This window comes from Hypomesus nipponensis, chromosome 21 (genome assembly GCF_054491055.1).
Source record: "Hypomesus nipponensis isolate SF chromosome 21, ASM5449105v1, whole genome shotgun sequence".
Classification (NCBI taxonomy): domain Eukaryota; kingdom Metazoa; phylum Chordata; class Actinopteri; order Osmeriformes; family Osmeridae; genus Hypomesus; species Hypomesus nipponensis.
In genome coordinates this window covers 10406000-10418491 of record NC_140381.1, presented here as the reverse complement: position 1 = coordinate 10418491, position 12492 = coordinate 10406000, and positions in this window count along the sequence as shown.

The window sequence follows — 12492 nt, the reverse complement described above, 5'->3', positions numbered from 1 at the left end:
CTTAACATGCATCCTTTACTGACGCTTAGGGTTGTTCAACCAGCATAAAATATCACCCCACAAATTGGTTGCTCATAGCCTGTTTAGTCAGAGGAAAAATAGATTTAACACAACTTTTCGATCAGCCACAAAAAAGTGGCATTAACATGTAAAGATAGGGTTTTTCAATGAGATACACCTATTCCATCTAATCAATAACAATCCAACTAAGAACAGATACAAAACTAGAACACTATTAGTGGTGACCTCACTCTCATTGTTACTGTAAAAGGTATTTGTTCCTCCACATTCCCTTATCTTAATATTATTTATTTTTTTACCAATCCCTCTCACCCCCACCCCGCAGGTTGAGCTGTACACATCTGCCAGGTCGACAGTCTGCCAACATTGGCCCTAGTCTCCAAAGTCTCCTATGATGGACCAAGCAGTTCCCAGTTCTTTTCTGCCCACACCTTGTCAACCTGTGGTGTTGTGCTGTTCATATGCTTTCCAGTAGGGATGGGCGTGGTTAATCGAATATCCGGATATCCTAAAGTAAGTTAGTATTCGAATACTTTTTTCGAATACTTATGAACGCCTGCATTCTGCTGCGAGTCTCCTTTCATTTCATTTGGCGCTACAAGAAGCATAGTGTCCTGGCTAAGCAGTACCACGCAACAACCTCAGTTCCTGCAGTCTTTTCTACGCCGGCCTGCTCGTAAATCGACTCCGTACTAGCCTCTCCCCTGAGCATGTTTACATGCTAATTCTCCGGAATAAAAATGCGTATGGCTGATGCAGTTGTGGCTTATTTATTTTCTTACCAGTAGCCATGTAGAGCTAGCGTAATTGTCTGTTTATGTTCGCAATGTGTGGTGGCGCACCGTATCCTAGGATTCCGGTTCCAAGTTAATATCCAAGTTAATATGCAATATTTCTCTGTGTGTCTTTCGTTTTTATGGAGGATATCCAATGTGTTTAATTTAGTCCAATGTTGCCTACTTTTTATTTCACATAATAATAGGCTAATCGCTTTTCCGACAAATTAAGAGCCTATAGGCTGAAGACGCAGCGTTTTTTCAAGTTCATTGTCTTTTCGTCATGTTAATAAATGGATCTTTCATTTGTTTTCTTTATTCAACCCTTATTTAATCTAATAGTTTAACAGTCCCAAGTATTGCCAGAATGTGTGGTGGTTCATGTGTTTACTGTATGCTTTGCGTCACGTCAGGCTAATTACATAACAGAACCACATTAATAAAATAGATTATCCGGATATTCGAAAATAATTTTGGATACTATTCGAATAGTGAAATCAGTTCAAATCTCCATCCCTACTTTCCAGCCCTATGGCGGACCACTGCCTAAACTGGCTAGCGCCAATGCGGGGGGCTGAAAATGCTCAGAACTCTTGATATCTGTTTCAGCATCCATTTGAAAAATCTAATTTCCATCTCTGCTCTGGGCTGCATAATCTTATAACATTACATTGTGTCCAGTCTATGGTCTGCACCACTCTGTGTCACCAACCGTCTCTCCAATCCCTCGTTGCATTGCTCCTCCAAAGGTTTCTTCCATTTTTCTCTCTGAGTTTGTCTTTGTCCTCTTCTTTGAAGGTCTAGGTTTATATGCAGTTGTATGGGTGTATGTAAAGCTCTCTTTTTGTTTAAAAAGGGCCATACAAATAAAAATTAATTAGATTAATCCTCCATAAACCACTTCCACTGAAGATGCCAAATCAATGGTTCTTGCAATGTGCAAGAAGTGACATTATCAGAAATGGTCTCATAATACAGTCTGCATTTAGGCCAGACTTTGTTACCATGAGTTAACATTATGCATATCTGGGGAGCGAAAACTGTCAACTCCCCCCTTGTGGTTGCACCCCTAGGGTGCACGGAGCTGTCCATGGTGCTAATCTGCAATAGGCACCTCTGTCCTCAACCAAACACTATCTGACCAGTTGGGGTAGTCCATGAATTAATGATGATAAGGTCACACTGCACCGCTGAGGACGTCCGTATACATAATGAATCAGAGGGCTTAGAGCTTGATACCTTAGATGACGACTGTGATGTATGTATTTTAATCTACGCAACATGCATTCCAATGCAAATGTAATCTAACAAAGTGTCTAAATAATGCGTTATAAAATGTTATGTTCCAAGTGTTTACAAAAAGAAAACAATGCGTATGACATGTTGACTTTCAGACAGGTCTATGCTCGAGTAGTCAAGGAGGACCGTCTTACCTGCGATGATGCCGCTTGCACCACCAAATACATTCCTGTCAACAAAGTTAACATTGTGAGGACTTGTGTCGCTCGTCCTGTGTTATGAGTTCAGTCGAATAGAGTTGAGGGTAGCCAGCCAGGCAAGTCAGAGACTCGGGTACCGTGAAAACGGTGCGATAACGTCAAGAAACGTGAGCCCCGAGGACAAAAAACGATCAGCGCTATGCAGTTATACCTGCATCCGGTCTCGATCACTCTCACCCGGGGAGTCACCCACCCTGCTCACAGTCACAAGCAGCGCAGTCTAGTCCGCTAATAAGCTTTAGTGTACAGAAATAGATTGACTGCACTGTAATCTTGTGGTGATTGATCATAGCACATGCAATGTAGTAACCAAGACTGGACATGGGGTGGAGAATACATATTTGGTGACTTCGCTACATCCATAAGCAGTGTATGAGTCACATGAGGACATGATGATATACAATTGCAGTTGCAGTAAGCCTAAGCATGCTTGTACGATGCGCCAAATGTTTTATCTCGACACACACTGATATCCGTCAGACAGTGGCGAAAATCTGCTATTAATTTATTTTGTTAATTTCTATTAACATTTTCTCAAGAGCAATTCCTGAGGGGGACACCAAAATGACTGCTGTAACACAGAGCCTACATTATAATATGTTAAATGTATATTATGAATATAATTTTGATTTCCATACGTTTACAGTGATTTATTGGGGGGGACAAATCATATATTTCCCAGGATGGGGGGGGGTCATGTGGCCCCTGTCCCCCCCGGGATTTCCGCCTATGCCGTCAGATCACAATCCGTTCATGACAGAACTGTTGTTGATACTGTTGTACTGTTTAGAGTTTTCTATCCAACTCATTGATGCTCGTTAGTCAATGTGGTTATTTAGTATGATCAGTGTCCATAGAAAAATGACTAGGCAGCATACATATGACTGATGTCATTGAGAATCGAAGCATGATCTGAAACCAGACAGCTGTGTACCAGCAGAGGGCGCTACTTGCATGATACAAAGTTGATCACCCTGAAACGGCTGTAAATTATGATTAAGTGAAGAGCCAATAATTATCTGTCAAGGCCATTCTGGAAACGTTTGCTTTTATCAAAATTCCGATCTGGAATTTTATATCTGATGACAAAATGCACGTAAATACACTCTCACCTGTAAACTATCCTGACATATTTTATCTTCCAACAACAAAGTGAAGACATTTAGGTCATATGATGCAAAGGAAATGCAGCTGACATAATCAGCATGTCTTTACTTGTTATGTCTGAATTCACATGGGGTTGACTGTGACTCTTGACTGGAAGGTGAATTCTGGCATTCCACAGTCATTATTTGCCCTGACAATGCATGATTAGGCAGCCTTGAGTAGTTTGCTCAGCGGGTTTCAACCTGCCAACCGTCAGTCAGTCAGTCATTGTGTGTGTAATACACTACACACACAAACTCACACAAACACACACAAACACACACTCAGGCCTATTCATAGACAGAAAACCACTCCAATCACTCATCAATATGGTGGAAATATTAATTGTGAGTTGTTTTTAATGAGTGGGTTTTTCCTCCTTGGCCTCCTCTCCAGTGTTGGCGACTGATGTGTTAACAAAGCACCATTTCAAAATGACTGACAAGTCATGTTACCTGTAGAACGACGATAGAGGCATGGCCTGGCTTGTTTACCACATCTCTCATTACTCCCGGTATTGTCTGCCCTCCAAAACCCCGGTTTGACCTGTCAGTCAATGAGACAAGCCTGAGGAGAACTGTGGCCTCAGTTGTAACCTCCCATTCACTCACGCACATATCCACACACGCACACAAACACACACACACAGCAATGTACAAACAGATACGCAGGATTTCCGACATACGGAAGTAAATGTTCTCCACAAATACATTGACCTACACACAGACACGCTCATGCGCCTTAAAGGAAAAACAAGTTTGTGAAGTAACAATTTCCTGTGGCCTCCACTGGCGGTAATTACCCCACTCAGTGAAGAAGTCTTTCAGCAGCAAGCTTAAGCTGACAGAGCAGGGGCGGAATGTGAGGAATGTGGTTTTTCTGACCACTGCACTGGATATTAGCACAAGCTTTCATTGCTCGACAGTTGAACTTATATGGACAAACAAGACTTTTAGCAAAGTCAAACCAAACTAGGACTGTTTATGGGTGCAACTGGAGGCTAATTCTTCTTTCGACAGTTGTTTGTTATGTCTTACAAGCCTTTTCATGTGGGGATTAAGAATATTTTTGGGCCTCTATACGCCACAACAATGCCAAAAAGATATGCCAGACAACAGACAAGGAGGGCGATTGCATCAACAGAGACAGTTACCCTGGGTAAGAGCTTTGGGTGTTAGGTACTACTAAGACATGGTACATTGTGGGAGTTTCTCTTGACTCTAGGTTGAACTGTGGCGTCGGTGATCTCACCTGCGATGGCCGGTTATCTCCACCCCTGAGTAACTCAGATAGCAGTTCCATAACAACTGCCAGGACAGGACAGTCAATGTCTTCACCGCCACCCCTATCAACCCAACACGGGTCCGCCATTTCAGTGCCTCCCCAGATAGTCACACCATGGCTGCAGAAACTCTTATGCAACATGGAGGCGGCTGGCTTTGTCTGCCGTCTCCATGGGGTGACTGTGAAGTAGTCAGTGGCCATTGCCATTACCGCAACAGTCGATCCATATCTCTGCGAGAGTAACAAGAACACGGAAACATTCCGTGGGGGATTTGGAGAGTGGATTTGGGAAACAAATCAAAACCAAGGATTAAAAGTGTGGGGACATTCAGATGGTCTGATAGGCAACATCGACAAGCAGACACGGTCTACCACCTTGGTCCTGGTTGTATTGCCTCACTGCGAGTTTCTATTGTATGTCCTGAGCACTTGTGGGTGATGCATTTGTGGCATGTTTTATTGGGATGGCAGCGAACGCCGCCCACACCCATTTTTCCAGAAAAGCATTAGTCACTTAGCAGTTGTCATCTGAAACCCCAACGAGCACCTCACTGGCTCCTCAACCGAGCTGGCAACCTGTCACTCGACGAAGAAAAACCTTGTCGGCGTTCCAACGCTTGGCAACCCTATCGGATAATTAAGAGCGGTCACGCCCCACAAACCCCTCCCCACCCCCCTCAGCCCCCTTCCCACCCCCACCCCTCTCGCCTTCCTTGGCAACTGTATCCTCTCCGTCGCCTCGTCTTCCTCTTCTTCTGCCAATCACACTTATTCCACCATCTGCCTGGGATGGCGCTGATAGAAAGTGCCCTTAAGTGCTGGTGGTGAGCCAGCCTTGTTGTCTATATGGCCTCTAATGGTTAAAGGTTTGGATGAGAGTCTAAGGAGAGCAGATTCTTCCACTAGGTGTTCTTCAGCCCAGAGCATCTTTGACACAGAGTCCGTGTGCACTGAGACAAAGTGAAGCAATGTGAGGAATTCCGGGTCTGTCGGACTGAATCAAAACTTTGTGTCGGTTGGAGCGGGGGTGTTTGTGAATGGTGTGTGAGTTCTGACCTTGCTCAACCATTGGGAAATTCGATGTTCCTAAATCCGATGACATCTTCTTTGATGGGAATTTAAATGTTGCTTTATCTTGAGTTTGGAGATGTTGCCATGATTATGCAGACCTGAGATGACATTGGGAATAGGATTAATGGGGTTTGATTGGGCAGTCTACTGAGCACACAGCTTGCTGGTACGATCAATTTAGTACTATATTAGTTAAGCATTACTGAACAAAAACTATTACGGCACATCAATAACATGCATTCGTAGAGGGTACAAAGCTTTTTTATAAAGCTAAACCTACAGTCTATTATTACAGTCTTCATTGATTGTTTACTATAAAAAGCAGTGGTCAAGATTTTGGACACAGACTAATATATATCTCATGGTCACAAAATATCTACATTATGGATTAAATGTGCATATCTATTGACAATATAGAAGAAATATGATATACACATTTTTATCCAAAATTAAATGAAATATTGACTTCCATTGTGGTGTTCAGGATGTCCTGCTCTGTGATGGCATAGTGTAAATACTATACCATAATACACATCTGCAGAAGGCCTCCATTTTATTGTGTCAATCAATCACTAAACAAGGAGTGGAAGGGAGTCTCCGGTTAAATTAGGAAATTGTTCTGTGTGCCTTTGATTTTTAATTATCTAGAAACATACCAGCATTGCACACATAGCCAAAAGGACATCGCACCTAAGTCACCGACAAGGATTTAAGTGTTAGTTGACCCTGCATAGACTTTTGCAATTACGGTGTAAAAAAGGAAAAAAAGAGGGCTAAAACTGTTTCCTTGTGGGACCCCACAACAAATAATCCTGGTCTGTATCAGTTAAGTACAGCTAAAATCTTATATAGTGCTATGGTATCAAAATACCTATACTAATTTTGTTAACCTAGCATGTAGACTATTTATGTACAATTGTGTACAGTGTGAATCAACTCCACAACAACTGAAACAGCAAACTTTGCAAACACAAAATGTACAATTACAGGAAATTAATTAAAACGTATGTATTGTCCTACACAAGAAAGATAAATCAGTGACTGTTAATACTACAACCACTCCTCAGAAGAGAAGGTTTTAGTACTACTATTATTATGTCTTCTGTCACCTGGCCCTGACTAATCCTCTTTTGTGTCGTCTTCATATATTTGGATTCCTCAACTTTTTCTCCTAACTCTGCAATGAACTTTTCAACCCATCAACTCTGATTCTCTCCTGAGGGACAAGGCCGGTCCTTCAGGGGTTCTCAGCCTCAATGACATTTCAAGACAGTTGTCTTTCTAACACACACACATGCAGACACACCCACACACACACACCTATACTGTCATGTCACCTCATGCTTAGCCCCGTGGCCGTGTTGGTTATGTAGACTGTCAATGAACTCTGTAGATGACAGACGTGTATGTACTCTCTGTCATACAGGTTCGCACAGTCAACAAGGATAGTCAACAAGGACATAACAATTCAGCAATTTGACAATCTTCGGTATGCGTTAGTTAGGTTCAAGCGGATGCCTCTAGAGATGTCATGCGTCGAGCTGAATCAGAGAATGACTCGCTTACACGCACGCGCACATGACCTTATGAACTACGTAGTGCTTATGTCTACCTATTGCTGTCATTCAGACACACATTCTTCTCGCTTTCCCTCCTCCCTTCCCCCCTCTCTCGCTGTCTGTCTGTCTGTCTGACGGTGTCCGCCCAGAGCCCTGGCGCCACTCTGTCCCCGTCCCCGACCTCAATGGGAGCCCTGCGCCACCACGACTGTCTCCTCCGGAGAGCATTGTGTCCCCCTGTGCTCCTCCTCAGCCTCTACTTTCTCTCCTTTATGTCGCCTTTCTTCTCCGCTCTCAATGGGCGGCTACCCTGAGGGCCACAGTGACAGCGAGAGCTGAAGAGAGAGGGAGAGAGAGAGAGAGACAGAGAGAGAGAGAGAGAGAGGGAGAGAGAGAGAGAGAGAGAGAGAGAGAGAGAGACAGAGAGACAGAGAGAGAGAGAGAGAGAGAGAGGGGTAGAGAGAGAGAGAGAGGAACAGAAAGAGAGAGGAACAGTGATGTGTAGGAGAGAGGGAGGAACAGAAGGGAAGGGAAATAGAGAGAAGGACAAACAGAGAAAGAGAGAGAGAGCACTGTAACTTTAAACTAGGAATTAGTGTGACGCAAATTGGGGTTAGATGTCAGCTATATCTCTGTTATAGACCAAAAAAGTACATACATCATTGGTGCCAGGTATAGACCATTTAAAGAGGATATTTTGGTAAAGATTATTTGTATGTCAGTCAAAGCTTGTTGGCTAAATTATGCTGCAGGCACGCAACAAGAACACACATAGGTGGCCTAGAAGGATCCGCCTGGGCTAGGTCGGTCTATCAAACCTAAACGCATTTGTCATCCGTCTTCTTCAGACTGTTTATGTGTAGCATTATCATTCAAAGATCCAGCATTCCCTTAGGGTATGTACCAAAGGTTAATCAAAAAAAGAATTGTTTGATGATGAGTGGCAGTTAGATTGGGCACTCTACAGTACTGTCTACCCCTTGGCTCATCAGTATTAGTTTTGATAGGAAACATTTAGTTTGCATTGGTAAACTTCGGTATCGCGAAAGCAAGAAAGAATTTGTCAATGGTTGAGGATGTGTGTCAAAGAAACAAAGTAACTGTTTGAACATCGTAAAAAATAAATAAAATAAACGCTGAACTTTCCCTGTCTAAAGTCTGACAGACAAATAACAATCAAATAAAAGTCAAATAACAATGGTATTGTATTGGCAATGGTATTGGCTTTTATATGTGTCTACTTTGCCCCCCATGTCTCTTTATACCCGCTTTAAAAAGAAAATATACACAGTTAGTATTCCACTTTATGGACTCGTTTACTCGGCTGTGGAGAACCACAAAGACCCAGGACTGAAAAAAACAGGAAGAGTTAACAGGAGGGAGTGCAAGAGGAATCCATTCACTTGAGAGTGCATTGATTCATAGTTACCACTAGAGGGAGTTCCTGGCACTCACATTGGCACACGACACCGACTGGGGTCCCCCGATCCTGAACAGGTGCCCCTTCAAAGTCACAATGACTCTCTGTGCAATCCTTTGTACTAACCAAACTACACCATTGCTTACCTTAGCATAGCTGAACGCCACTTATGTCCACTGTACACCACAGACTAGTGCTTACCATTTGAATTCTTCAATGTGGGGATTGTTGAGAAATGTAGCCATGTTAATAAAGTTGATCTTTGTGTCAACAACTTTTTGGACCAATCCATGTATGAGCCAATCAGGCCAGAGAGATCTTAGACAACATGTGCGTGTACCAAGCCACACTGCATCCCTGCACAAGCTTGCTCGTTCGCAAACACGCTCACACAAATACACACTGCCGTCTAACTCCCCCTCACAACACACAAGCGTCTTTTGTATCCCACGCAGCCCCTCCAACAGCAAGGTAATCCCAGTCATAACCAAGTCCTTGCCCGGGCCCAGAACTATTTTCTGAACTAGACTGCTTTCTACAGAGCAATTCTTCTCATCATTGCAATCCACTGCAAGTCCTTCACAGTTGTCCTTGTGCCACGATCAGGGGTGTCTCGTTGTGGCAGAAGAATACAATTGTGGAATCATGTCAACATCGAAGAACTATTTAAACAACGAGGACATTTCAAGGCAACAATATATGCCTCGTTACTCACAATGGAAAAAGGTGCTTTCCTGGGAACCTTTTCTGTTCCCACTGTCTGATCTGAGATTGCCAACCGCCTCGGACGAGGGCTCGGGTCGTCATTCCAAGAAGAGGCAGCATCATTCTATCTATCCTTCCCACACAAGTTTAGGGGTTAGAGGGCAACAAAATGCAGGGAGGCTCTCTCTCTCACCTCCATACATCCACTCAGCCGTGTGCGATGACAGACAGGAGGGTAGACGGCCCAGGTGAAGGGCGGGGTCAAGCCTGCTCAGCATCTGAGAGGCACAGAACCATCTCCTTCGTCAGGCTATAATATACATATCACACCCACAGCCTACGCATCCTCATGCACGGCCACGACCCAGCCCATTGTACAGGACAGGGGACAATGAGGAAATGAACCTAATTTAATGGGGGATGGATGGATAAAAGAGAGAGAGAGAGAGAGAATGGCTGGAAATCAGCTCACGCTCATCCTAATGAATACATAAAGGCGCGGGTCGGGGCCCTTAACGTCCCATCAGAGTCGGAGCATTACGGCGGCGTAGTTGGGCCTTTGTTGTGCCACAGACGGGGGAATATGAAAGCAATCTGTCCTGTAGCGAGGCTGGCTGCAGAAGCCCGGCCCTGATAAGGAGACCCCCTGGCCTCCCCGCTAGTGTTTGGTCCAACGGGCTAAGCTTCGCCTTTCTAATCCCCTCCCAAGAAAAAAAAAGAAAAAAGTGCTTTGATAATTTGCTGACCAATAAAGCTGGAACTGGGGTAGAGGTGTCAGGGAGGTTGGCCGGTTGAATGTGTGGGGGGAGGGAGGGCCGAGGGAAGTGTTGATTGGGGCGTTTATTGGGTTTGCGTTTATCAGTTTCCGTGATCTGGCCGTCGGTTAATAACGTGCGGTCGGGTCCGGGTGTCCGTACTGCCTTTGGTTCTTTGTGTCGGTCGTTTCTTTTCACTCTCTTTCACTTTGTCTCTCTCGCTCTCTTTGCTTTTATCAGCGTAAAACAACTACTTCAAAATGGAGGGAGTCTGAAAGGGCCTAATCCTGGCGTTCGGAGAGGTTAGGTTCAAAGGCTCTGGAGGTGCCACTCAGATTCGGGGGGTTGGCAAGCATGACTGAGAGCAGCAGGTAAACACGTCCATGACTGGACTGTTACCATTGCCCCAAAACCTATACTAATGATATGGCATCACAAATATTCACACTGCAAATTAGTATTTAGGTTTAGGAGAGATACCATTTCCCCCTTTAACTATGCAAAATGATTCCCCCTTTCCCAATGTGGAAGTGGAAAAAATGTATAAGATGTGAAAAGTAAAAAAGAGGAAGAACAAATTAATTTATTTTGGCATCCTGCTGTATATTTAGCCTGTCTGGGAAGCGCTGGGGATTTATTACAGTCTATCACCTTTTTCTTCACTTCAGGAACATTAAAGTCCCCTACCCTGCATCTTCCTCTAATTAAAGTGTTTGTTGTCATACTCAGATCCGTGGTGTGAAATCAAGTTAGCAGTTTATGTAAGAGCCATGGAGAAAATCAAACACTTTGTTCATCAGAAAGACAGGGACTTCAATCACTCGGAGCTCGTATATATGTTCCCATTGTTGAGTTTGCTATCTGCATGCTAAGCCAATTTTCTACTTAAGTCTCCCGGCTTTAAAAAAAATGTTATTTGGTTCCATATGTGGTCTTAATTCTTACCCCTCACTGATAAGCACAGCCATGGCAGACAGAGAAAATATATGCCCAATTATAGAGGAATTTAAATTCCAAATCGTTCTTGGGAGGACCAAATAATAATGTTAATAAAAAGTCAAGGGAAAATGTATTTTGAGGTGCGATGGTCCATTCCAAATGCCAGAACCCTGTTCCATGGGGACCACTGGGCTCAATGATTCAATGTGTTTAATACTCAAATTCTAGAGCTTGGAGACAAAGAGTGAGAAAAATGAGAAAATTGAATGCGTCAGTTCACTCGTGACAAAATCAGAGGATTTTCTCCACATCTATGACTATTTTGTTAATCCGCACATTTCCAGCATTTACACTTTGAATGTGACTTTAAGCCATGAAACATGCTGGCATAAGGGGTTACCAGAAAACAAAAGTCTGTTTGGTTAATATAGGCCATTGATATCACTAAGTACCACTATCGAGTACATCATCCAGCTGGGTCGAGGCCTGTGCATATGTAGCCAGTTGGTGTAGTAGGCAACAATGGTTCAAGACCCAGGGATCCGGACAGGGGCCCAGGCCAGCTGCAGCTGGCCAAGCCAAGGCTGGGGCTCTGTGTCTGGGGCAGGTGTGGCTCGATGTGGACCTGTCTGGTGCTCTAGTGTCAGAGGGGGTAGGCAGACCTGGCAGAGGCCTGGTTCTCTGTGGTTGCCGTCAACATAGTGCCACCTGGCCCCGTAACCCCCCTTCCAACCCCCCTGGGGGGCCACAAGATCTGGTCCAGGGGGATAACAGAGGAGGAAAAGAATCCAATTCCTTATCCCGCCTGGCAACTGACTTAATTCCATTTTTGGCAGCCTACGACGAGGCTGTCGCTTTTTGCCTGCACTGCCTGCACTGCCTGCAGCTTTCCTCCGGCACCCGGGAACGTCTGGTTTTAGGATAGACGCATTTCTTCTAAAAGGAATTCCCGTTTAAGGAACATTTCACAAAGTGCCGTGTGATAACTTCTCTAAGGGTTTGGAGGGAGGGGGGAGTGGGAGGGGGGGGGGTGGCTCGTAAGGGGGGGCCTTTCCAGGACCCTGTCATGACCGTCCACCGATCACAAGGTGTCTCCTCTGTCACCCCCCCCCCCCCACTCCCCTTCCTCCAACCTCAGCCCCCCTCCCCCCAACTGCAGTCACCAAGCCCACATCACAGGACATCACAAAGATAGCAACAGTTCCAGTCCACTCCCCCTCTAAGGGCCACCGCCGAGCTGGCCAAATTGAAAAGGTGGGGCCGGGGCCCTGGACCATGAAAGAGGATAGAAGGGGAAGAAGAGGGAGAGAGAGAGAG